Here is a 26627-nt window from a genome sequence, read left to right as displayed (position 1 = left end):
TTAAAAGGCAAGAAATAGCAGCACCCAATATTTATTTTAATAGATTAGTACCCACTTTTTAGATTATATAATGGAAATAGGTTTTTGCTTACCAGATCATATCATGCTTCTCTGAAGAATTTGAGATGTTCCTCTCAGCAGAACCGGTCATGAGAAAACCCCCTCTTTCCTCTGTAAACTTCAGGCAGGTGGTAGCAAAGAGCTAATGTCCTGAAAAGACTGCTCTCTGACTGTGTGCATATATATGTGTGTTTGTATATATATATATATATGCACACACATACACATATATATTTATATATATATTTATGGATATATGTATACATTTTTTAAAAGTGTACACAGAAGCAACTGCAGTTTGTTGGCAGAGCTTTAAACTATCTTGGGAGGGAGAAAGAGAAAACCATGCTTCCCAGTGATGAACAATGGTGTGTCAAAACCTGAGGAGCTTGAGGAAACCACTTCTAATAGGATCCCTCAATCTGCTTCAGGAGGTGTTGGCTACAATGTACCACACGTGGTTTGTTTCTACAATAATGCACATGGCATGAAGGAGAAAAACAGAATGCTTTGGCCCCATCCCAGAGATCTGATATTATTGGCATAATTCAAACCTGGTGGGATGAGTCCTGTGACTGAGGTGCTCTGTTGGATGGGTAAAGGCTCTTCAGGAGGGATGGGCAGGGCAGAAGAGGCAGGGGATGGCCTCATGTGTAATAGATGGGATAGAATGTATTGAGCTCACAGCTGGCAATGGCACAGGTGAGATCCTCTGGGTGAGAAATAATGCAGGTGTCACCATGGAAGTCTGCTATAGAGCTCCCAGCCAGGACAATGACACTGACAAGTTATTCTTTGAGGAACTAAAGGACATTTCCAAGGAAACCGCCCCTGTTCTTATGGAGGACTTCAACTTGCCAGAAATCAGCTGGGAACATCGCAGCTGGTCCAACCTGGGTCAGAAGATTCCTAAAACACCTGGATGACAACTTTATGGAACAGGTCCTAATGGAGCTGACTCAGAAGGATGCCCTTCTTCATCTACTGCTTGCCAACAGAGTGGGTCTTGTAAATGAGGTGGAGATTGGCGGCTGTCTTGGCCACAAAGTGATTGAGATTAAAATCTCTGTTGACAGGAGGAAAAGTGCCAGCAAAACCTCAGCTCTGGACTTAGACATGAGGAGAAATGACTTCAAGCTGTTCAAGGAACTAGTGAGTGAAATCCCCTGGGAAAATGTTTTTTTTTTTCAGGAGCTAGGATCCGTCAGTGCTGCTCACTTTTTAAACGTCACCTCCTAAGAGCACAGGAGCAGGCAATTCCCAGGTGTCTTAAGTCAAGCAGACGAGGCAGAAGGCCAACTTGGCTGAACAGAGATTTCATTTGGAAATAAAAGAAGGTGTACACCCAAGGGAAGCCAGGTCAGATGACAAGGGAAGAATACAGAGATGCTGATTGCCACTGTAGGGGGAAAAAATCACGTAGCCAAAGTTGAGTTGGAGAAGAAGCTGTCCAGAACTGGCCATATATTATATATATATAAAATATATATATTTATATATATAATATCTATATATATAAAATATATATAAAAGGCAGTGCAAAAATAACATCATCCTGAAACAGGATTAGAATGGTTGTCCTACAAACAGGGACAGAAACAAGACAGAGCTATTTATGTATTCTTTGCCTCTGTCTTCAAGATGGATGATAGACCAATGGGGTCTGAGTGCCCTGAGCCTGGAGGACTAATGATTTTTGAGCAGTCTTGGAAATCTGGAGAGGTCCCAGCTGACAGGTAGCTGGAGAATGTTGTCCTGATTTTCAAGAAGGGCAAGAATAAGGACCTCAGAAATAACAGGCCTGTTAGTCTCATTTCAGTGCATGGTAAAGCCATGGGAAAGATTATTCTGGGAAGTATTAAGAAACACCTAGAGGACAACACAATCATTGATCACAGCCAGCACAGCTTCATGAGGTGGAAGTCCTGCCTGTTGAACCTGTTTTTTTCCTGTGGCAGTGTATCCCACCTAGTTGATTATGTCTAGTGTATGATGTAATGTCCAACTTGTGGGGTAACATTTTCCTAAGGCCAGGGGATGACCTGCAATGAGTACAGGAAGACCTTTGGTTGTGGAAGAGCACTATGGAGGCCTTCTGCCAAAAATTAGCCCAATAACTTTGTCATTGTTCAGTGGGAATTATTTTCAGACGTGAATGTTCACAGCTGGATTATGATATGTGTGCCTCCTGATTTCTTTTATGAAGAGGAGCATGCTAAATAAAAAATTAAGGATATTGTGATGTCAACTCATACTTGTGAAATCCAGAGCTATTCAAGTTGGGGAGATTTAGGATTTTTTGCCTTTCTAGAAGCCCAGTGTTATTGCATCTAGAGCTTCCAGAGCACTAGAAATGTTGAGTATTAAATTCTTAGTGGCTTTGCCCTGGAGTCTTGAAGCTAAATTATCACTTGTACTGTGTCTGAGATGGTCTCTGACACTCATCTGCCACAGAAAGTTGGGATCCCAGACAGGAAAAAAATCAGTTCCCTAAAGGGAGAAAAGTCCTTGATAAGGAGTAACCTTAGCTGTTATTCCTTTGAAATGTCTTTTTTGAAATGGTAAATTCTGACAGAATACTTTTATTTTGACAAATTCATATTTTCTACTGGAACCAGGTTGTTAGAAATGTCCCAGCTTTCTGTAAATTCAATTTAGTGAAAGTATTATTCATGGAACCCTAAATAGTGCCTCTCAAAGCTGAACTGTCCCAGTCATTTAATTCATTACATAATCAATGTTTACCCAAGCATCTCTTCATTTTTGTTGTCTGTTTGTAAACTGTTTGCCACATCCCTTTTTGATGAAGTGGTCACCACTGAACAGTGGTTCAGAGGAAGCTCTCTCATTGATTTTTATGATGGTGTTCACTTTCAATACGGTTTTTAACATCACTCTGTTTGCATCCTAACATTCATTCTTTTGATCAATGCCATGTATTGAGCAGGGACTGTTATTGACTTGTTCACAGAGGTATCCAAGTCCTTTATTCCCCCTGCAACTGCAGATAATTTAGAGTCCTGTAAGGTGCATTAGTAGGTCAGATTATTCTTCCCAATGTCTCTCACTACCTTTTCTTTCTGAGCCCTGCAGGGCAGGCAGGCAGTGGTGTTGTAATCAGGCTTCCCCCCAAGGTGTACAGCTTGAAATTTGGTCTGGGACTCTGCAAACACACTGCACCAGCCACTGCCCAGCACAGGCGTGGAAAGAATGTCTTCCCCACAGAGACCTGTCCTCTTTATCCTCAGTGTGACCCCTCCTCCACCACCCCCTCACTCTCAGAATTACTCATTCCAGCTGCAGGTTATCAGAGGAGAAAATACTAAGGAGAATGTGACATGTACTTAGTTCTCTCAAAGAATTGTGCCTCAGAAGCCTAGCTTTTACTGCAGATTATGATGTATGAAGAAATTATTACATGAAGTAATATTAGTATTACCCTAAAAATCATCAGATAGGTAGCTGGTGAGCACTATGATTTAGGATGAGAACTGGCAAGATAACTGCCTTAAATTAAGTTGCTAATCTCAGTCCCATAAAATTGTCTGTGACCTTTGCTTAAATACTCTACTTTTAAGGGAACCAAAGGCTTCCTGAAAAAACTAACCTCATGGCTGTTGTCAAAATGCTCAATGTTTTGGGATTTTGTTGTTTTTTAATATGTGCTTTTAATTTGTGTTCCTCTCTGCAAACTATCCTGTGAATTGAGCACACCAGGCTGGGGAGCTGAGCACACTGGACAACCAACACAGGCTGTCTAGAACAGGCAAATACAAAGAAAAAATAACACACAGGAGAAAAAAAATGATAAATTGATGGTAACATGGTGATTTTAAATTTTTTTTTCCACCAAAAGCAAGAGAAAGTTTAATATTAGAGTGGTCAGCTTGGAAAGATATTTAAATGAATAACTTGTCTGTGTTTCATGGATGAAGGTTTTCTACCTTTAGTAGGCAACTTCTAAGAGACCAATTTACCCTCTTGGGCTTTTGCAGTGTAACATTTTTCTGCTTGTAAAACAAATAACAAGGATTAAACTAGATTCATTTTTCTTCTGGCCGGTTAAAGCACCCGGCTTCTCTCAGGTTCCCTGCTCAATTCTTCTTGCCAGTGCTTGCTCATAAACTAAATTTGTCAGCTACTAAAGCATTGAACTAGAAATGATTCTTTGCATACATTTATAACTCAATAATAACACAAGTTATATTTGCAATTTAACTTTCAATTACTTCCTGGAGGAGTACTGTCCAGGAGAGAGCCTGCTCATTGTAACTTGCCCAGTCATGCCCTATAAGGATGACTAAAATCAAGTGTCACAAGAGACCCTTCCTCCTGATTACACATCCTGCTGGTCACTTTTGCAAAAGGATGTAAATACAGTATAACTGTTACCACTGAATAATCTATCAATAATGGTCAACCCATTTTAAAAAACAACATATTCTTTCTCTCCCTCCCCCCCACTCCATCTTACAAATGTTTTGATTTTGTTTTACTTTCCCAAGGAATGATCAATATTCAAAAATGAGAAGGAATCAAATTGACTTCTCTATTACTCCCGTGCAAACTCCACTTTTCTGATTAATTTATTGACAGCACTATGGCTAATCCAGGGCATGCAGTCAGGATTGTTGAGGTGTACTTTAGCAGAGCTTAAAAAATAAGCTTGTTAATGGAGCATAAGAAGTGGCAGCATCCTGTTCAGCTTCTCTGCTGTGTTGGGGGTAAATGCATAAGACTTCCCTATTTTGCATAAGGTTTTCTCCAGCTAGTGGAATTTAACTCTAGAAATCTGAAGCTGATAAATGGAAACCTTCCCTGTAAGGTGACACTTTGCTCTCTGGTTTCTCCTCTCTCACTGGGATTTCCCTTAGAATTGTAGAACAGCAATACCACTCTCAGGGGCAGCAGGGAGGATGGCTGTTTTTGTCAAGGTCTTAAGTGTTTTCTTTACAGTGTGAGCTGTAAGTCAGACAAAGAGAAAACTCAAGGTAGGACAAAAGACTTCAACAGCCGACAGTCACTCTCTCAGGCATGATCCAAGAATGGAGATGTGGAGGTACCCTACAGGGCTGTTCAGGCTGATGGGAAAGAAGTGACATCTCAGTATAACCTCCCATAAACTATGAGGAGTGAGAAGTCATGAAAATTCAAGCTCATTTCTGAAACAAAACCACAATGTAGTCCTGTTAATTGAAGGGTAATCTAAATGCCAGGTGTGGGCCAGGTAGAGACCAAGCATGAAACAGAGAAGTACTTTGGGAAATGCTGGAGTCAAAATAGCTGAAGAAGACTTACCTTGGGGAAAAATCCACAGGGTACCTCAAATAATATTGAGTTATGCACTGCCTGACATTTGGCAATATCTGTTCTATACATACCCCAAGCATGAACAGGCATATGAGATGTCATAGGTACATTCTGTATCTATTACAGAAGCTGGAAATATCTTCTCTTGGTACTGGGGATTGCATTTTGTATTCAGCTTTCAGATCAACTTGAGGTTTTAAAGAGATTTTCCTGGAAATGCATTCTGAGATCGAGGAGCTCTGTGAGTTCTTTGAAAATAATAAGTGACTTAGGAACAGGAGACAGAATTAGACAAAGGAGTTTAGGTCTTTTCTCTCTTGTATTTTCTTGCCTATTTTTTCACAGTGTTTACAGGAACTTTGGTATTTTGTCAGACTCTTGTTCTTCCCTTGTTCTACAAGTTTCTTGGCAATCAAAACAGTATTTTACACAAGATGGTAGCAAAAATCAAAAAATATATGTGTCCATTTCTTTTGGGAGCTGGTTCCTTTCTGGAAGAAGATCAAAAGCTAGAACAAATCATAGAGAGTAGCTATAAAATGAAACAGAATAAACAGATTAAACAGAATTTTACTATTTATTTATAATTTATGGTCATTGGATGCAAACAAATCCTGCTATTATAATCACTTACTTTGAGATGTTAATAGTGGTCAAAGTTTTACTTTCTCACTATCTTCTGCCCTTTATACTCTGTACTGACATAGAGAAAGCATTATTGTACCCAACTTTTGGCAAATTTCTGCTGTCATCATCACTTCAGAACTTAATAAATGAGAAATAATCTTCACTTTGCCAAAAAAAAGCTGTTCAACAGCAATCAGGACATTTCTTTTGTGACCAGTCCTCTCTGGCCTTGCCTGATCTTCTCCAGTGAGACTCAGCTTTATCTTTTATGGGTTTAAAATCTCAGGTCTTGTGAGGTTCTGCCTCTTGAGGTCTCACAGGCAATCATTGCAATTATATTACTTTATGTCCAGCCAGCCTGTGCTCTATGAATGAATCACTCATGAGCAGAATGTCATTATATAATGTCAGTGTGAGAGTTTAAGAAGATTAAGAGACTCTAATTTTCATTGCACGGTATCCACATGGGATATGCCCATGTGGATGTCCACATACCCATACCAGTGGGCAAAGGAATGTGCTGGAAATAAAAGTGTTAACATTAATGAATTATGGGGAAATAAAGTAGAAGGCTTGTGTTTGACCTGTTGCAAAATACAGATGGAAAGATAACAGAAGTGGCACTTGGTCAGAATGAAGAAAACCAAAAGCATCTAGTGAACAGGTGATCAACACAATACATCCTCTTTGGTGAAATAGAGATGGCTCAGGCGAAGGATTCAGTTCACACTACACCAGGTCTGGACAAGCCACACATTCCTGTGAACCAGGGCTTAGATCTACAACAGAGTGACCTTTTCTCATCAAGAAATAATAGCTGTGGGGGGATACCAGCAGTGTCAAGTGCTGCCTCTTAAATGCATTGATGCAGCGAACATCTTAGTGTCCTCTTTTCTCCATCAGTATCAATGGTGAATTAGGCTAGGCCAGAGGCTGGGGCTTTCCTGAATGATCAGAGTTAGAGCCATCCTGTACTACTGCTGTAATATGACCAGGATTGATTTTTCTATCTACCCAGCTGCTTTAGTTCAGCTCTATTTTCTCTTCTTCTTCTTCCTCCTAATAAATACACAGGATGAATCTATGCCAGATACTATAGTTAATTGCATTCTCCTTTTAACTAAACATGGCAGATTACAGCATGCAGTCTAAATTATATGTCCATTTATTAACACCTTACAAATTTTGCATGAAGAAATGTAGATAAACTCCAAATATTAGATGTATATTGAAACTACTGAGGTGTGACAGTATGTGGTAGAGAAAAAGTTTTTGCCTTCTCCTTTTGCAAGCAAAGAAGTGATATATATTTGAATGCTTTTGTAACAAGATATGTTTTGATAGTAATGAGCTTTTTTGGCAACTGAATAAAGTGACAAATAGACTGAATTGTCCAGGTTAGAATAAATGCCCAGACTTCTGTATCTCTGCACCTCATAGCACTTGTTACCAGCCCCTTTCTGTTCCCCTAGCTATTTTAATCCTTTTGACTACTGACTGGAGGTGTTTATCTTCTGGGATAGATACACTACACAGTTTCTGAGAGATTCTTTATTGCATGCCGAGTATGTCTGATGTTTCAGGTTTGCTAAGTATGCACATATCAAAGGGGAACTTAGCACTGAACTTACTACCCTGTATGATTTATCTGAGGAATACCTGTCTTTCCAGAAGTCTCATAGCTTATGCTGTTGGATGTCTGAAAAAAAATGCAAGTATCACAAAACACCAGGAAAGTTATGTTTTGTTTGACTTGAGATGGAGCATAGGATTTTAATGTCTTCTGAGGGATAGTTGATGATAATGCCTTTGGTTCTTTAGGATCTGTTTGTCATCTGGTTCTGGTGCAAATCAATCTGTTATCCATTCCTGCCATTACAGCTTCACAGGAATTTTTTCATATCTGTATTATAAAAGAAATCACATACTCGACAATTAACAGGTTATTTGCAATTTATTCTCTGTCTTCTTCCAATGAGAGAGTAATACATGCTTATTTTTCATGGAAACATGGAGTGGTTTGGGTTGGGGATCTTAAAGATAATTTAGTTTCAGTTTTAAATAAACCGACTAAAATTTGGACAAGATTTTCTACTCCAGTGTTTGGGGATTTTTATTTTTCATTATGTAAACATCATTATCAAGAATTGCAACAGAAAATTTCACAGCATTTATACAGTAGTTGAATTAAAAGGAAAACTCCTTTTTTTCCATAGGAGGAAAAAAGTCTTCATAGATATACTGTGCTTGTAGGACAGCTGTCAGAACTAAGGTATCAGTAATATTGTCTAATTTAAATGCCTTTGTAAGCCTTTTTTTTTTCATAGTTAGAAGTGGCCAAGATTGACTCTAAATTTGAAACAGTGGGCTTTTCTTTAAGAATGCATGGTGAGGTTTATTGTCTCTTTTTTCAGTCTCCTGGGATGGAGTGGGGAGGTTTTTGTGTTTCAGAGTTGAACTTAGTTCTCCAGAGTTTTACTGATTTGTTCACATAAAATGGTACTTTGGAAATAATTAATGTGCTTTCTTGTAAGACTCAAAAGCAAATTTACTTTCTTATGGAAACTGCTTTGAAATGCTGTTATTGATACTTGAACTGTAGATGATCAATATTGTGGCATTTCTATGGGTCTGGTTCTGGATCATTAGAGCTAGGAATAGCTTTGTTGTTAATTACAGTGAGCATCAAAAATCCATGTTGGATCATGCTTTTAGTATTAATCTCCATTCTAACAATGTTGCAGCATAAGATCAAAAAGTATTTGATTCATTTTTGATAATTTTTATAGTTCTCAACTTCTTGTTTCCACCTCCCGCAATGTTTAAAACCTTCATGATTTCTGCTGATCTGGATTTGTAAAGTAATTATTAAAAGCCTTTGATATTTATAAGATATCTGAAACATTTCTACTAATTAATTATTGATTCCCCAAGTGATTAAATCTTAACAATTTTTAAGAAATATTTAAGATTTCTATGAAATAAAGAAGGTTGTTTTTTTTCTGTTTCTGGGTTCGTGCTTCTTTTTTTTCAGGGTTTTGTTTGTTTGTTAATTTTACCTTCAAGGTTTTGTACTTTGAAGTAAGAAGACTTTTAATAATACTACACAAGATATTTTTATCTATGTGTATTTTAATGTGTACTTTATATATTTGTCTTAATGTTGATAGCTTGTCCTTGAAATTAGCAAAACCTGTCAGCTCTTCTACGCCCAAAAGAATCACATCATCTCAGAATATGCCAACCTGGAAGGGACCCACAAGGATCCTTGAGTCCAGCTCCTGACCCTGCAAAGGACCAGCCCCAAGAGCCAACTACGTGTCCAAGGGTATTGTCCAAATGGCTCTTGAGCTCTGTCAGGCTGGTGCTGGGACCAGCAGTGTCCCTGGGGAGCCTGTGCCAGTGCCCAACCACCCCCTGAAGGAAGAACCTTCTACCAATGTCCAACTTAAACCTCCCCTGACACAACTTCAGGCTATTCCCCTGGATCCTGCCACACCAGAGAAGAGATCAGTGCCTGTCCCTCCTTGTACTCTCACAAGGAAGATGTAAAATGAGGTGTCCCCTCAGTCTCCTCTTCTCCAGGCTGAACAGACCAAGTGACCTCAGCCCCTCCTCATACAGCTGCCCATCAAGGCCCCAGTAAGCCAGTCTGGATGTCAGTAATTTCACACACTCAAAATCCTAAACTAGAGGGTGCATGGTCTTGGAGGAGATTATGAAAGCTGACAAATATCTTTATACCATGTATTTTTTATCTTTATAAATAAGGGGTATCTTTATATCACTTTATACCCAGCCAAGTTGGGGACTTGGAACTTAAGAATTTCAGAAAGTAAACAAAAAAAAAATTACAAGTTTAGTTGGAGCCCAAATCTAGAGCTGGTGGGAAACAACAAATACATCTGATCTCTATTTACTCCATGGAGCTTTGGTGCTGAAGTCAGACTGTTCTTCAGCATAATACATGATTCTGTTTAAATTTCAGAAAGCAGAATCTTACGTAGAAAGTAATCCATGAACATTTTTCAGCATTTTCTGAATGGACCAGAAAGAGCTGATCAATTAATTTTCAAAGCCTGACTGCTGTAGGAGGATAATGTAGTTATAGTGTGCTACTGGCTTCTTCTTATACTACTTCCCAACACCTGAAAAAAAAGGATGTGGACAATACAGCTTTGTTAATTTTTTTTTTAAATAATGCAGAGTTAACTTAGCTTGTGAGAAAATAAGTAATAGCAGGTGGCTGCTGAGTTCTCTCTCCACTCACTTTGAGTACTTTTGGGATCTTTTATCAGTCACAAAGAGGATCTTCAACAATTGCTTACTGGTGGTTCCACAAGAGAGAGAGCTGGGTAGCCAAGATTAATTGGCTAGGAGGCTGAGTACTAATATACTCACCACATCCAATGAAGAGAATCTCCTAATCCAACACATGCCTCTCTAGTGGAGGAGGTTTATTTATAGGTCCTTTTGTATAGCCTAATTATTCATGTAGAATTGCTGTATTTTTCTCTACTTTTATTTTTTTCTCCCCTTAAAATTTTACCCTTTTATCTCAGTATTTTTTTAAATTTAAATTTCATAAATTACTGAATCCTTGCTGTCCCATTTCTTCACTTCTGAAAATTCCTTCATAAGCTTTCTAGCTTACTTCTAAGTCACTTTTTGAATTCAAAGGTTTGAGAGTTTGAATTTGTAGGTGGCTCATTTGCATTCTCAAAGCTTCTTGACAAAATCAAATATGTCAACCAGGAAGGTTTTTTTTTGCCAAAATATGAAATATTTTTCTCCTTTCAATCCTGCCATATTTGGCCACCTTAACATTGTCTAGGCTGTTATTGTTGTGAGCGGGATCTTCTGGCATGTTGTTTTGGCTTTTGGAAAATAATATACAGACATATTTTACACTTGGATAATAAACCCTCTTTGTTTCAGACAGTTAAGGCATTTTTCAGTGTAATTTCTTTCATACCACCATTAAGCACAATCCTGTATTTTCACAGCATCTATTTACAAAGCTGTTCTCTGTCCTCTGCTGCATGGTCCTTGGCAGGCTGGGCAAGATGCTGCTTTTAGCTTTGTGGCATTCTAATGTTTTTATTGCTTCTCTTTAAAAATCAAAGATATCCTTTCCTTGCTTTTCCTTAAGAGAACTTAAATTTATGAAATTAAGCTCAAACAGGATGTCTAAATCATGTAGTCTTACCTCCTCAGTATGACAGGATATAATATTTTACATTTAGCTTACATCAAACCTAAATGCTCAATGTCTTGAAATCCTGCATGGCCTTGTGGTAGGATCTTATCTGATCAATCTGTAATCCAACTCACAAGGTCACTTTTGTTTGAAGTCTTTTACTATGCACAATAAAACCAAGAGAAACACAGCTAAGGAGCTTTATATCTTTTCATGTGAGTATTCTTCTTTCTGAATCCTTGAGCCACTCACTATCTCAATAAGTACACTCCTTTTTTAATTTTATTATCTGACTTTAGCTCCCTAACTTTCTTTAATCTTAACAACAGTATTGTCAGACGTAAGCCTTGGCCACAGAGCTGTGCTCTATCAGCTGAAGCTGTGTGCAGAGCCTCAGTATCAGAGTTCACCCAGGAGGAACTGACTGTGTGAGACAAGGCAGAAAACATCAGTAGTGCCTGGGTTTGCAGAAACATGATGATATCCCAAGTAAACTCAATATCCTTTTTGTTAGATTTTATAATGTTGTTGCTACCTGTTTTAGAAGATGTTTTGAAAGAGAAAGTTACTTATAAGATTGTTGAATCCCTTCTGAGCAAATAGACTTGTATACTAAGCACATAACCTGCATCTGAGTTTTTGGTCACAAGCCTCCAGTATTTCTCTGTACTATAACAAAAATTGTATCACTGTGATAATTTGTTCAATGATTAGTGGTTTTTTTTAACAATAAATTACTAACTATTTACCGCTGTCTTGTGAAGTTACAGCGTGATTAACATTTGTCTCTGGGATGGTATTGAATACATTTGCTGTATAATTATTTGTATATACTCTCTTTTGATCCATACCTCCCATAAAGACATATCCATAATTAATGTCACAGGTCTCTATTTATTTCCAGAGATTAAAAAAGTATTAATTCCCATAGCTCATTTGAACCTGCAGGGGAATAACAATTTTTAGATCCAAATAAGCTATTCAGTATTCCCCTTTGGTATTATTAATTTTGTTTTTTTGAGAGCAACTTCTTGAATGTGTACCAAATGAATATATTTAGCACTAAAATTAACTACATTCAGATAATGAATCTGTTTAAAAAACCTCTGAGAAACACATGCACATAGATCTATGCAACTCTGAATGCAAACAAAAACAGGGGAAATACAATCACAGAGTATAATATTGTAATAAAACATCAGAACATGTGAAAAACCTCAGTCACCAAGTTATTGGCTTCATATGGACTCATAATTAATTCACAGTCTGCTTCAAATGTGGCTGGGAGAAAGGACATAAACCAAGAATGTGGGATTTTGTTGTTTTCCCCTCTGTGACTTCATTTCTGCCAGATTCCAAATGAAATGAAACCAAGGCTGGCATTACACAAAAATTTAATTCAGATGAAACTTCAGACACTAAAGTCATTAAGCATACATTGTCTAAATAAAAAATGAGATGTTTGCAAGCTGCCTTGACATGGTCTGGAAAGTCTAGTACATAAAAAAGCAGCCCAGTGAATTGTCAAATGCTACTGAGGGTAAATAAAAAGAAACCGCCTCTGGCCCTTTATTCCTCCTTTATTCTCCTACAATTACTTTGCAGATACAATACTCCAGATAAAAGAGAGAGTTATAAACCAGCATGCTGGAGCAGAATGATTTCTTATATTACTAAGTCACTGCAATGCAATTTGGAAAAAAAAAAAAAAGAAAAAGAAAAAAAAAGAGAAGTAATAATTTATTACTTCAGAAGAGTTTACACCATTTCAATTTGTCATATAGCAAATGAAGAACTATGACTCTTGTCTCTTGCCTGCAGATGGTAGTGGTAATCATAACTTCTTAAAGGTTAAGTCTCTTCATTATGTCCAAGGTGCCCAAACTATGATACTGATGACACTGATTGTTTTGGATGGCTTCCTGTTTTGGCATGAGTAGTAGTGCTTTCTAACTGGCACCAGACCATGTTCAAAGCATATAAAGGGCAACTTACAGAGCAGACAAGTCAGTTCATTTCAATTTGCTATATATCAGCCTGAATATCTACTGAAAATAATTAGACACATATAAATCAAAGCTCTGGAGAACTACTGATATGACTGTGACTACTGCTACTATGACTCTGCTCATCTCATTGGAGTGAATTTCAGACGCTCTGCCTCAGCTGTAGTTTATGCTCAGCTCTCACAACGTGTATGTGGGTCTAGTGATTGAAATAAACATCTAGTTATCATTATGTTGTAGCCTGAAGTCGACCAAAACTCACTGCAGCTGTGCAAATTACTAAAAATTAGTTTAACTTACACTGTCATGAGATCCACTGCAGTGGCTGAGGGTAGTTACAGTAATCCATGCTTCTGCCTGACCTTCCTCATCTATAACTAACTCACAAAGAATGTTAATAAAACAGTGAACAGAGCTTAGTTTTCACTGGCAGGAATGACTCAGTTATAGTATCCCTTCTTTCTCTAAGAAGATAATACGCACCAGAAATCGCTCATTGTGAATTAAATAAAATGTAGTATGAAAATAAAAAAAAGAAGAAAACATCTTTATCTGAGTAGAAGACATCCAACTATTTGTGTGGATCTTTAGGGTGGTGTTATTGTTATGTAGAAGGTGTTTGAGTGATGAAAAAGTAAGATACAGATTAACACCTTGAATAGCAAGAACACCAGAGGTACTGTATTATAAAATCTGAGTTTATTTTCAATTGCTTGCCTTTTCGTACTGGCCTCTTAAAAACTAGACAAAAGCAGACTTCTCAATACAGAAGGGGTAAAAAGTCTTTAAATGACACTTCATTAAGGAAATATTTAAAAAGAATTCATAGTCTTGCTGTTAAACCTTTATAAGTTTGATCTTGTACATTTAAAGAGAGAATCTTTTGTCTGTATTGTCTGTTCCATTTGAGAAGTTCTATGTACGATACATAAAAAAATAAGGAGTTTGCATGTCAGACCAAGAAATGTAGAGACATAGAATGTACTAAATTGGAAGGGACCCATCAGGATCACCGAGTGCAGTTCCTGGCTCTGCACAGGACACCCCAAGAATCACACCATGTGCCTAAGAGCATTATTCAAACACTTCTTGAAATCCAATCCTCTTGTAATCCAGTCTTAATTGATTTGACTTAAATTGAACTAAAAATCTATGGATTTCATAAGGTATGAATAATAGATATATTTATCTACCATAGATCCATATCTTGCTGCAAAAATCAGGACAAAAATCTACGTGTTTTGTTATGTAGTTGTTTTGAATTAAGGAGGCTGCAGCTTCAGGTCTGAGACAGAATGATTATGTTGCTGTATTTACTCACAAAGGCATTGTTTAATACTACAGGTATTGCTAGCAGTATTCTTGGATCATTGTCAGTGTTAGAGAAATTATCTTTTGTTCATCTGCTATTTGTCTGGTTTATTTCAGTTCTTCTGGAAATGTTTTAGGGGTCAGAAAAAAAGTGATGCAATGACTTATCCAGCTTCAGAACTGGAGAGATTAACATTGGAGAGAGGCAGAAAATTAAAAAAATGTAAGAAAAGGAAGTTTACATTCACACACTGAAATATATATCGTGCGTAGACATGGAAAATCCTGGATATTGAAAAGGTTTATCAAAGTCAATGAGAATAGCCAAATATTGTAACTGTAAGCATGTACATAAATCTTTTCAGGATCCAGGGCTTTGTTAATAAGTTTTGCTTCATGATGAAATTACATATTTGAACAAAACAAACTGCAAGACTTTGATAATCAATCAATTTCAAAATCAGTTGAAAACAAAATGAAGTAATCTATTTTTTACAGTTAAAAAAATATAACTTAAACCTGGTTGGTTTATTGCTCCTCAAAAATGTAATGTTTACTGGAAAAAAATAACCACTTACTTTCCTCACTTTCTGCTTCTCTCTTCACCTAAATTACTGAAAAATCTATTATTAAAATTATTTTTTTTTCCTAAAGCACTTTCAAATTAAGGTTATGTGTTTCCATTTTAGCATCTATGAATAATATAATTTCAATTAGACTTTAAATGTTTTAAACCATGGCATAAATCAAATACTACATGCACATATGCAAGTTTAACTGTATACTTTTTAGTAGTTCTCAGTACTACAGTTAGGAAAGCAAGTAGGGATGGAGTTAAACATCAGTAAATTAAGGGCCTAGGGATCAATCAGTATTTTGTCTTTACTTTCTTGTAACAGATTACTTCCCTTTCACTGGGGCAGGAAAATTCAGTGGAAGATTCAGTCAACAGAGAACGACACATTAATTTTATAGAATGTGTCCTGGGAACATGTCAGGTGATTTCAAATTTGGGCAACTCTTGCCTTTTTGTCTTCATTTCAACCCAAGTATGTGTTTTTTTGACAGAAACAGATTATAAGCAAGAAATTGGAATCATGTTCTTCTTCTGTCTGATATATACACATCTTTTTAATGGATGACTGCAGACTACTCTCTGGATGTGAACATGTGCTTTGGCCAACCTGATATTTTTCATCCTCTTTTAGTAAAACACATCTGTGTCAGTTTTGTAATCTTCCATTGGTCTGCATTTACAAAAGCTTCTTTGCAATAGCATCTTTTGTTAGGAGTTTTCATTTTCTGCTCCCAGGTTGCACTGTAGCAAGCATTTTTCTGTGGCCTTACTTATTCTCTCACAATGTGCTTAAATCAAAGGGATCTTAGTGCACATTCACTATTTCTTCCCTGAAATAATACTCCTCTCTCTTTGCAAATTCACTTTTGCATCTTGCATCCAGGAATTTTCTATACATGCAGAGTGCCAGAAGGAAAAGGTGCTTTAAGAAGACAGTGTGTCACACAGGCATACAGACTTGTAGGTTGGTGGATTTCAGGTATTTACCGACTAGGAAAGGTCTGTGTTGGTGGGAGAAGGGAAGCCAGAAACTGATGGCTGGCCCCTGGTTGTCATAAATCCTGAGAAAACTCTCAACACTTATTTTAAGATCATATAGCCAAACATTGCTGAGTGAACCACATTAGTCTGAAAGACATTTCAAAGTGGGGAAGGCTGATTGTGGGCACTTCTTAACACAGCCCGGAAAGGAAGGTTTAGAAACTGAAATGTCAGCTCATGGTCAGGCTGTAGATTGCTTATATCTCTGTTAATTATGTTAACTGTTTAATGACAATTAGTTTAAATGGCAAAGCTGTGATCAATTTTTGGCAAATGTTTAGGTAAGGAGTGATAGCTGGAACTAGGCTCTCCTGAGTTAATGAACCTTCTAAGGAGAAATATTAACCTTGTTCAGACAACGACAGAAAGCAGTAGCTGAGTGATGATGAAACCATTGCTAGCCAGGCAGTCTGCACAGCAGCTCTGCTCAGCAGGGACAGAAGGAAGAAATCCTTGACATGCAAGAGAGCTCAGGGAGTATATATCTCCTGGGAGCACAGGATGATTCTTTGGTAGCAGCCCTACACTTTGGAAAAGTAGTTGGCAAATTTGCTGGAGGCAAATGTCTGAAGGCTTGCTGTGTGCCTGCCTCTCAAGGCTATGCAAGAAAGGTGTGGACAGGCTTAGAAAGACCTTTGTAAAGGGATGAAACCTTCCTGTGCCCAGGTGAGAACAAAGATCCACAAAATGGGCAGTTTGTACTGGGAACATGTATTGGGTGAAGGTCCAGAACGACTCAGGCTGTTCCTGTTGTCTTGATGTGATCAGATATGTCCCATGTATTAGTAGCTAGCCTAATCAGTGTAGAGCTGTGTAAAAGTATAGTAATCCTAAGCATGGCTTCAAAAGAGAAATTAAATTAATAAGAAATTCCAAAACCTAATAAATTTTTAGCTCATAAGCAGTTAAAAGTCCCCCAGCAAAATACAAATATTTGTATTTTGTACATTAATGGCCATCCCTCACTGGCTGAGCATATCTTAGTTATTTCATCCATGCATGGAAATTACTGCCTTACAGCTGTATAAACACTGAAAATCAGGTTGTCTAATTGACTAACCTCTTCCTGTGTTTGTTTATGTAAATAGGTTTACTCACTTATGCTCTCCTAATGTGGGCTGGAAAAGACTGATTTTGTGATTTTAAGCAGTCTTGAATGCAGTTAGTTTTTCTAGAAAAGTCCTAGATAAAGTTGCAAGACCATATACCAGAGATTCAGAGGGCCCTTCACTCTGTGGCTACTTTTATTCTGACTTTGTAACATTTCAGTGTATTGGTGAGAGATAGTTTTGATAGAATAATTTGAACAATATAATCCATTCCCATACATAAAAAAAAAAATTGCTAGCTTAAGTGAGACATGTCAAAATGTGCAGTTTTATGGAGAGACAAACTTATAAAACAGCAATGGAGTTACACAGCATTTCTGTATCCTGACAAAAAGATGAACAAGTGATTCCTATCTGCTATCTATAATGAGTTCAGTGAACTTTCTCTGTAGCTGATAATGAGATCCAGCTGATAAGAGTTGTTAGTCAAAATGATGTTTGTGACTGAGCTATGTGAGGTTGTTGAGGACAGTAGGATCAGTGGTCTTTCTTTTGAGGAGCAGGTTGAACAGTCAGAACTCTGTGGGAGGTGGTTACTGGGTCCAGGGGAAGGATCTGACTTCTGGATGTGGACCCCCTGAGGCACCAGTACAGGATCAAAAGATAGATAAATATTTGGATTTAGACTGTAAATTTACCTTGTCTTTTCTGTTCCTAAGTGTGATAAAACTCTGTTGCAGTCCCATGGAAAAAATCTGCTTTCTTAGTTTGTTTCTCGAATTCTCTAGAGAGAAGCTGCACTTACCTACCTTGAGGACTCTGTTCAGGATCTGCACAGCTCAGTGGAGATGGTGTGGAGATATTGCTTGCTGCTGGAAATATCTAGGTAAAAAAAAAACAACCAAACAACAAACACAAAACCAAGCAAAAAAACCCCAAAACAACCTGAACCAAACCAACCCAAAAAACCTAGTTAAAGCTGGCATTTGTGAATTAGTGATGTAATTACAAGGACAGAGCATGAGGCTTCTGAATAGTAAAATATTAATAATCAGAATGTCAGTGTCTTTGACATCTAGAATGTGCCATCAAATAAAGTGTAGGACAAAACTTAGTGCCAAGGATTCTGTGAGGAGCAAGTAAAACATCCTTGTATGGTGCATCTCTGGGAACACTGGGATTTTGCTCAGTAGAATGAAGGCTTAGCCAGAGTGCTTGCCTGTTTTTCTTCATATGGGCCTTGGACAGAAATGAGGAAAAGAAAAACAATTTGACAGATGAATCTGCTCAACTGATCAGGGAGAAAGCCTGGGAAGGAAGACAACTGAGGAAGCTTTTTGGAAAGCTGCATGTGGAATTTGAATAGATGAAACAAAGCATAAAACCTCCAGAGAGGCATTCACTGTTCATACAAAATTTTTGATTTTTGAAATGAGAAAATATTTTTAAATAACTTGGTTTGGTTTTTTTTTTTTTCTTTTCTTTTTGTTATGGCCAAGGGATCCAATTTTAGGCAACTTATGCAAAGAAGAACTTCTGATCTTTGTACCTGTTGCATATATTATATTGCATGTCTTGGGATGAAAGAGAGAAAACTGTTTTTTCAGGTGATCTCCTGATCTCCTCATAGTCTTTGAGCACAACTTTGGCATAACTGGAAATCTTCTCCTGGTGGAAAAAGAGATGGTGGTGTGGCTGAACAACAGTCATGCTGCTGTGGAAGGCTGCTCAGACGAGGTGGGTGCAGGCAATTGGCTCATGTAGCTCAGGGAAGAGAGCAAGGAGTGACAACAGCTATTTCAAAGAAAGCTGAGTTTAGGTCAGCATGAGGAGGACTGGAGGGTGAGCTTTGGTTTAGATCAGCTGGCTGTACCTGTTGAGAGGATCAGATGGTTGTGTAATTGATTATTTTATTTAATTTACCTCTCAAGTTAATGAAGAATGTGAGTGTTTTCCCAGGCTAGCCTGACTAGCATGGAGGAAGGGTTTAGGTTGCTCAATAGAGTATAAAAACAGACAGGCAACAAAATGAACTTAGATAGAAACAGGCTTGAGCTGGATTCAATATAGATATTCCCTCCTGCTGACTGGGGATACCCAGTGCCATCATAACAAACATATCAGAACCAGTAATAGGAATCATATTTGCATTGTGATCCTACTGTATACTGAATTGCTACATTCTGCTTTTATTGTGATTTCACTGCTTGGTCATATCCCTCTGCTAAATCAAAATCCAGTGTAGCATGAAATATCTTCAAATAAGTAAGTTTAGCATTAAACATTAAACCCTTCTCATGTGAAATGTCTAAGAGAAGCTGCTCAGAGAATAATGAATTCTGACGGAGCATACAGGATAAAAAGGGATTTTATTTTCAAAGTCTATTTTTCAGCTCCTACAGGCACATATCAGACAGGAGGAGGGAAAGGAGGGAGAATCAGTGAAATTGCCAGTGTGCTGTGTCCAGCTTTTATTTCTTAATGTTACTTTGTGTTGAAGTTAATCTTACACAAAAAAGTGGGTTTTTTTTAATTCAAGAAAAATAATAGTCCTCTGAAAATAAAACAGATTTCTGATAATTTATGATCAGCTACTTTATATATAAACATGTTTAGTTTACCACTAGGTGCCCCCACAACCATAGGAATGTTAATTGTAAAAAACTGATACAATAAAATGTTCTGAAGAAAGTGTAGGCAGTTAGAAGTCTCTGACAAGTACCATTTATGCTATCCCCTGTATCAAAGACCTGATACCATTATAAAGGTCTTGGGTTTTTAAAGTGGTTTTAAGTAAAAATAAACTAAATGTTCCTTCCCTAGCCCCCATTCTGCATCTTGAAATAGTCCATTATCACCATATCTCTATTTTTTTCCAAATGAAAATGGAGTAGTGTGTGTAAATGGTTTGCAATTAATTTTGTATGTCAGCCATAGATGTGCATGAGATCAATTACCAAAAAGAATTATTCTTCTGAAATGGAAATTTCTATCTGAATATTTATTCAAGGTCATGTGTGTAAATTTTTGGCTGAGACAGGATAGCTGAAGACAAGGACTATGAAAATTTTGGCTTCTATGCAGCTATCTGTACTTGTGGCAGCTTAGAAGGGTTCTACTGACTGGGTGTTTAGATCTCTAAATAAAATTTTATGTTGACTCAGTAGAAATGCTTGTTACATTTTATATTTTGCTCAGTGGTGGACTATGTCATAATATAGCAGAAAAAGGATTTAGATGAAGAAAAAGTATTTTGATTTTTCTGTGTTTACACTTTGTCATGTCTCTTATTACCTGGATATATATATACATATATAAAAATCAATATTTTGCCATTGTATTTTTTAAAAACAGGAGGGAAAAATAAAATTTCACAAGACTGAGATGAGAGATTTCAGGAGAAGGACAGAAACATTTGATTTTGGGCAAGCGTCACTTGCAGACTTCAGCTGTGAAGGCCAGAAATCATAGCAACTGCAAAATAAACGTATCTAATTCCAGAGACAGAGAATAGACTGTTATTCCATGTAGCCCATCAATCAAAAGCACTGCTTAAGAAAACAGCTACTCAACTATTCTATTGTAGCCCACAGTAAATTGGGATTCTGATCACCACTCAGTTGTCCCCGTCTCTCTCCATCACCAATACTATTCTTTTGTTTGAAAATGCAAATGGTAAGATGCTTGCTGCACTTTGGCTTGCATACCTTAGATTTTCACTTAGTGGTAGTTAAAAAATAAAAAAACAGCTCTCATTTGGTGCTCTATACAAGTGTTTTACCTCAGCTAGGGAGTTAATTGACCTGGAATAATACATATAATACTTTCTTGTGTTATTAGTGTATTTCTTTCCAGAATGATGTGGTTCTTGATGCTCTCAAAATTGTACTTTGATCTTTCATTCTCCTTGTCTGCAATCCCACTAAGCATTTCCTCCTCCTTCCTACAGATCTTGAGATCCCACTGTAGCCACGTCTGTTTCTGCCCCTTTGAGGTGGGGAAATTGTATCAGGTGGTCCAATTGTGTTGAAACCTCTCAGTTCAGTTTGCTCTTCAACTCCTTTATTCTACTTTGGAATTTATTATTTATTTGTTTTTTTCTTTTTAAGTAGAAAATTAAAATTATTAACCTGGTTCCAAGGATGGAAATTGTGAATGTCCTACCTGAGGAAGTGTTTGAGGGTGTGGATGGAGCTGTGAACAACATGGTCTAGTGGAAGGTGTCCCTGCTCATGGCAGGGTGCTTGGAATGAGATGATTAAGGTTTCTTCCATCAGTCCATTCTACAATTCTACAGACATTGAATAGCTCCTTTCATTCTTTAAAAAACATTTCTGTGGATTTTCTCCTGACAATCCAATGTTGCTTCTCCATTTGCAAGGTCTGGAGAATTGGAAGGAATCTTGAAAAATAAGATTTGAAATAATAGTTATTTGATTGAAAATTTGTTGTCCAGAATATTAATTTAAAATTCACAAAAGTTAAAACTAATATAATTTTCCCAAATTTGTTTGTGCATTCTTTAGAGACGACATATGCATTTCATGATGGGGGGAGAGGTGGAGCAGTTTCCTTTGTGTTAGAACTGTGACAGGAAGATTAGAGATTACCATAGAGAAAATTATTCCTCTTTCAGGTGTTTTGTTGATTATCTTATTCGTATTTAATGAATCCTGTCCTTCAATTCCTAACGAAAAAAATAAATGAAAATACCAGGGAAAAAGCAAAGTCTGCAGTGCTACCCAGTTCAGCTTCTGTAGCTGTCTGATCTCCAACAGTCTGCCTTGAAATGTCTGTATTTAACCTTCATAATAGCGGTGTAAAAAGGTGGAAGGCAGATACTGTTGCCTTTGTGTTTCCATTCTAATGCCATGGAAATTCCACAAGTGAAATGTTTAACATCCGGGAAGTTAGCTCACAACATAACAAGAGCAAAAAAACACCCATGTTTCAAAAATGCATGTAAATTTACTGATATTAGCAGATCTGAGAGCAAAACAAGACAGTTGGATAGATGAAACAGACAAATGATCATCTGCTGTGTCATTGTAGTTTGAATTTGGTGTGTAATATTTCTTCTAATGGAGCTCTAGTTGTGGTTTTCTTTTGTGGTTTATTTTCTTGCTGTGAGGGTTATGGAAGGTTCTGTGATGAGAAGATTGATAAGATGGGACACCTCTGTGAAATTTTCCACTCATATCCTAAAATCACATCTGTTACGTATTTATGAAGAATGAATGAACTAAGTGTTACCAGTTAAATTTATCATGCTGCTTAGAAATGGACTGTGTTCAGAAATGGCTTGAAATATTTTATCCAGCTATAGAGCAACTACAGTCAAATGTAATGAAATCTGTTTGCACCTCAGGGCTGGAGATGGCTTTGTTCATTTGCTGTGATGTCTAAAATTGCCCCCTTTAGACTGATAAATGAGAGGTGTTGTAGGGCAAGAATAGCTAACCTCAGAATCTTTGAAAATGCATCTATTCCTTGTTCCTTACTTCCCACATCTCCCACACCTAGCTCAGCATGAGGAAAGGCATGGATCCTGCATCTGTATTTGTCACTCTTTCCTCCAACGAGTTGTTTGAACTGGGAATCACGAAAAGCATGAATTATAGTTTTTAAAATGTTATCACTGGAAATTTAATAAAGAACTCTTATCTTTAAGGCTGAATTGAGATGATGGTTTTCAGATAAATAGTATATATATATCTGTGCCCAGTAGAGAGGTAAGTAAACATGGGGTACACATGAAAATGAAGAACTGCTTCAGAGTTGATCTGCTGAGTAACCTAATCACTGAGGTGATCTGCTCTGTAACTTAATTTTGCTTTTCTAGAAAACATTCTGTATTTTCCCTAAAAGGTTTATTGGCCACTTTCCCTGGGGTACTAAAATTAATCAATAATATCTTGATGTGTATGGTCCTGCCATCTGAAAATATCAGTACATGTGGATATTAGATGTCATGATGTTTTGTGCCATGAAAATGTCAGTATATATTAAGCAGAATAAAATCATTGTTTTATTAGTTGTAACAATATTTATTTATATAAAATCCATTCAATTTCCCTAAATTATATTCATTATGGCAAAAGAGAAAAATATCAAATCCTCATCTTTCAAGAGCTCTTTCTGGATAAAGTTGTCCTCTCCTGAAGAGTTTCTGTTGTATTTCAGTCCTTAGTTCAATTACTTATCTCCCTGAATATAACTAAAATGTTGAATATTGTAGCACTGAAAGCCTTTTCCTTATTCCCTTTGCTTTCTTCACTTCAGTTTTTTAGGCTTTGTTCTTTGAGTCACTGCTGACTTGCATGTTGGGGCTTCTAAAGAAAGCTGCATCTTGCCTTGGGAACACAAGTGAGTTAAATTTCCCATCTAATGGTACAGTGAAATAAGTTACCTTTTACTAAATATTTCTTGTTTTGATTTCCTTGAAACATCACGGGGAAGTCATGAAAACAATTTCTTTGTAACGTGTCTGACCAATACCCTTAATCAGCAGAGAAAATAGATGGAGTAAAAAGGAGTCAGAGTCCATCAGATTGTGTTGTACTAAATATCACTAGAGAGAATATATGTTGAGAGCCTGGCTGCAGTCTCCTGTGAGCTGTTCCTCTTTGCCCAACATCTTGTAATTTAGACCTGAGGAGCTAAATCAATTTCTCTTGTAGAGGGTCTGCTGATTGCACAAAACAGCAACATCAGTACAAAGTGAATTTTCTCTGCGCTCATTAGACTTTCATTGGACTGTGCTACTGCAGGATCTTGCATGTTGGAGATTAGAAAAGGAGGGGTAGAGAAGCAGATGACTTTTTTGTAGTTCTTTCAGCTGACTCAGAACCTGCAGCTAAGAGGAGCCTAGAGGACCAGTGCCAGCTCTCCCAGGACTTTATAAACAGTCACGTCTCCTGGCTCTGCTTTGTAGCTGGCTGACTCATAGTCCTCCTTGTAAAGAGCACCTGCAGACCTGAGTGCCTGCTCTGAGACTGCTCATCCAACATGGAAAACTACAGCACCGAGCCATAAGCAGTGCAGAAACTCTGCAGTGGTGAACTAGGCATTTAGTATCCTTTTCTGATCATAGTTTTCCCTGTGAGGAGGGAAGAAGAAATCGTTATTTTCTATTTCAGTTCTTGATTATTTCCATTCTTATTTCAATTTAGGGTTTGCTCTGTTAGTATCTTTTACTACCTTTGTCTGATTTCTGGGTGTTCCTGCCAGTCTGATTTGAATTTCATGTGCAGACTATTTTATTGGATCACGCATTAAGTGAAGATAAACCAATAACTATGGTTACTGTGGAGCTGCAATGTAAAAATCAAGCTTTCATCTCTAAACAGAAACACCTCAGTCTTAAAAGGGACTAGTGTCTGTCATGTTTATTAAGGTTTATAAGAGACAGGAAATGAGAAAAACCAAATACAGATTCTTTTTAGTTTTTTTTCCTTCTTAGTGTGAGAAGCACATTGTTTCAGTAGCCATTATATCTCTTGGTATCATCATATTCATACAGTATCCTGAAGGATTTAGGAAAATGAGTAGTTTGAATCATTCACTGAAGGGAAAACAGAAATATTGTAAATGGCATACTTATAGAAAACTACCTGAATTTTTTTATTCTCCTGTGAATTACTACTGTTTTGTTTAGGATTGGTTTTAATCAATAAATCACTACATGTATCTTGAAAAATGCATTTATAAGAAGCTAAGGTATCTCTGATTAAATATCACATTCCTCTTCATGGCGCATTATGGTTTTTGTGTGTTCTTGAGTCTATCTCGTGATAATGAAAAGACTTATCCAAATACTGGATCTAATATTTAATTTTCCACATATAAAAATTTATCTGTGGCAGTGTCTTTAAATGCCAGAGGAAAATAATGATTTAAAAAACCCTTCTGGTATGTGTTTTTCTGAACTTCCTCAAATGATAGTCCTCATGAGCAAAGGCAAGATGAAAGATGAAACTAAGGTTTCAGGTCTTGAAGACCCACTAGTAGAGTACATTTTCTAGCACGGCTTCAGACAGAGGATGAATGTATATACTCTTCAAGGCCTTTCTGAAATGCAGACTGATGTGTTCTGAGTAGTGATGATTGGGAAGTCTTCAAAAGCTCACTCCTAATCTGAGCTAAAGCATTGAAGTTTGGGCACTTGTGCGTCATCCGAATAAAGCATCACAGGAAATGGACTATTCCTCAGTTCTTGGTGTCATCAAATGAAGTCTCAAAGATTTTGCTAAAATGTTCCTTCTAGAAAGGTGAAGTAAAAAAAAAAAAAAAAAAAAAAGAAAGGTTGCTAGAAGGAAACCTTGGGTGAAACTTGATTACTTATTGAGCATGGAGAAGACCAGGACTTTGGAACGTATCTAGCCTTTGGAGCAGAGTTGAAGTCTAGGAAAAGCAAGATAGAGACAGCAACTCTAATGGCTGAGGAACTTGGAAACCAGGGAAGTGATATTGGCATGTTACTGACTGCTGGTAATGCTGAGCCAGTCCAGTAGAAGTCTTAGAACTTTAATTTAATGGAGTTGCAGTCTGGGCAGCTCATGGGGAGAATGTTGTGCTCTCTAGTTGCCCTTCACAGCCCTACTACTTTTGTGACTCTGCAGTTTAGTCCTCACCAACTTTCCCAAACCCAAAAGGTACATGTGCTCTTCTACACGATGTAAGCTCTCAAAGAAAGGCAGGACAGTTTGCAAGCATGTCATGCTGTTATTTGTCCAGCCCAATACTGTACTTTACTAGAAAATCCTTTTCCCAGAGCAAAGATTAAGATTGGAAGTACTAAACTAACCCTGTGGCTTTCTGCTTAAGCAATGGCTAGGCTCTAATTGGAGCTTGTCAGGTTTTGTGGCTTCTAAATTCCAATAGTGGAAGCACTTGTCTCTTTCTCTCATAATATGATTGTCGCAGTTTCTGCTATTTCGCTTGATGAGAACGTGCAAGTCTATGCTTCATCTTGTAAACTCACTTTACTCTTCCAAATAAATATCTTATTTCCCAAATTACCAACCTTTAGATATTTTTCTGTTTAATAAACACTATGTGAAACTTCCAACTGGCTTATGCAAGTGTTTAAAAATAAATTTTCTCTGTGCTGAAGTTAACCATTCATGCCTTTGGTAGACGAGGTTATTTTTGGACCAGTGAAAGCTGATGGTACATTTTGTGCTCCTTCCCAAGAGCAATTAAGTTCCAGAACCTTCCAAGTCAGAGCCAGAGTCAAGCTGCCTACATAGTTGCAGCTGAAAACTCAGTTAATTATCAGAGGCACAGAACAAGTTAAACACACACATAGGTGTGCTGAGCCCTGTACATGACATATTGCATTAATTTGCCTATCATATATTTGATAATTTTTTGTAGCTATCGCTGACTTTTTTTAACATCTCTTTTCCTTCACTGTATCTTCTGTTTTATCTTTCCATTTTACT

At 37.3% G+C, this 26627-nt stretch overlaps 1 long non-coding RNA gene across 1 annotated transcript; it reads left to right on the top strand.

Annotated features, from left to right (window-relative positions):
- The first annotated feature begins 17778 nt into the window (after positions 1–17778).
- LOC117244499 lies at positions 17779–18917 on the top strand. The gene is made up of 3 exons (XR_004497709.1): positions 17779–17869; positions 17970–18067; positions 18789–18917. It is a non-coding gene; the product is annotated as an uncharacterized LOC117244499 (long non-coding RNA).
- The last annotated feature ends 7710 nt before the right edge of the window (positions 18918–26627 follow it).

Source organism: Parus major, chromosome 1A (assembly GCF_001522545.3).
Source record: "Parus major isolate Abel chromosome 1A, Parus_major1.1, whole genome shotgun sequence".
In the NCBI taxonomy this organism is placed as follows: Eukaryota; Metazoa; Chordata; class Aves; order Passeriformes; family Paridae; genus Parus; species Parus major.
Note: the sequence above shows the minus strand (reverse complement) of the source record. Positions and strands in the feature narration are given on the sequence as shown.